We start from the raw sequence: 1,107 nt of genomic DNA on the forward strand, positions 1-1,107 counted from the left end.
AAAAAAAAAAAAAAGAATATTCAAGAAATCTCACAGATGATTCAAAATAGTTGCTGTTCTGACCTTATCAGAACATACAAACTACATACTTGCTACAAGGGGAAAGCAAGAATTTTATTACCTTGATAAATAAAATTTCTGAACTCACTGAGGCTGTTTTGATTTGGAAATTTCAGCTACCAATTGAGAAACCCAACTCCATCTATCTAAGCTTCAATGTATGGAAATTTGAAACTGCTGCAGCTTCTGAATTACATAAGACAGGTTAATGAGACTCATTTTAGTGTGTTGCAATAAAGAAATAACCTCATGTGAGTAAGAGATCTGAAAGTATGAAACAGCATAATTTCTGTGAAGTCCTGATAAAAATACATGATGATGATAAAAACGTATGGTTCTGTAGAATGAAGCCTAGTTAGCTGGAAAACCAGCAAGATTTTGAAACAAATAAATAAGTGATGTTTTCCTTCCCGAAATAAGCTTTTACTGGTTTTTAAGGTTGAGGTCTTCCAAAATGCGCCAGAATATCCTAACATCATGAAAAATTAAAAAAGCTTGGTCAAAACTTGGCTTTCAAAACCCAGTTACACAGATATATCAAAGCTCTCTACCCACTGTGCTTTCATCATCTGCATGACTATTCCAGGTACATTATTATATGAATATATCAGTGACAGATCTCCTGAAGCACTGTAATATTGTAAAGTTTTCAGTAGTTGTCAGTAATCTCAGTTTTAGTGCTCAAAGTGATATAAACGCACAGTGAAAAATCTCAAGGATTCTGTCTAAGCAATCACAGTATACTGGAAGAATATGGAAAATATACATAATATAAGAAACGTGAATCAATAATGACCTGACAATGTAAAAATATGTGTCTAATGTCTAGAATTCAAAGTGTATTATTAACATTTTGAGTGTTTTTAAAGTTTAACATGCCATATCAGTGATGTCTGATATCCATTCATTACGCTGCATGGCAGTTTACTGACACACCGCAATAAAACTGTATTTTTTAAGAGGAGACTGGAAGGATAACATGACTCATTACTGCTTAGTTTACTGACTCTGTTTCACAATCCTGGAATGGTTCCGATGGGGGGGGGG

This window comes from Coturnix japonica, chromosome 2 (assembly GCF_001577835.2).
Source record: "Coturnix japonica isolate 7356 chromosome 2, Coturnix japonica 2.1, whole genome shotgun sequence".
In the NCBI taxonomy this organism is placed as follows: domain Eukaryota; kingdom Metazoa; phylum Chordata; class Aves; order Galliformes; family Phasianidae; genus Coturnix; species Coturnix japonica.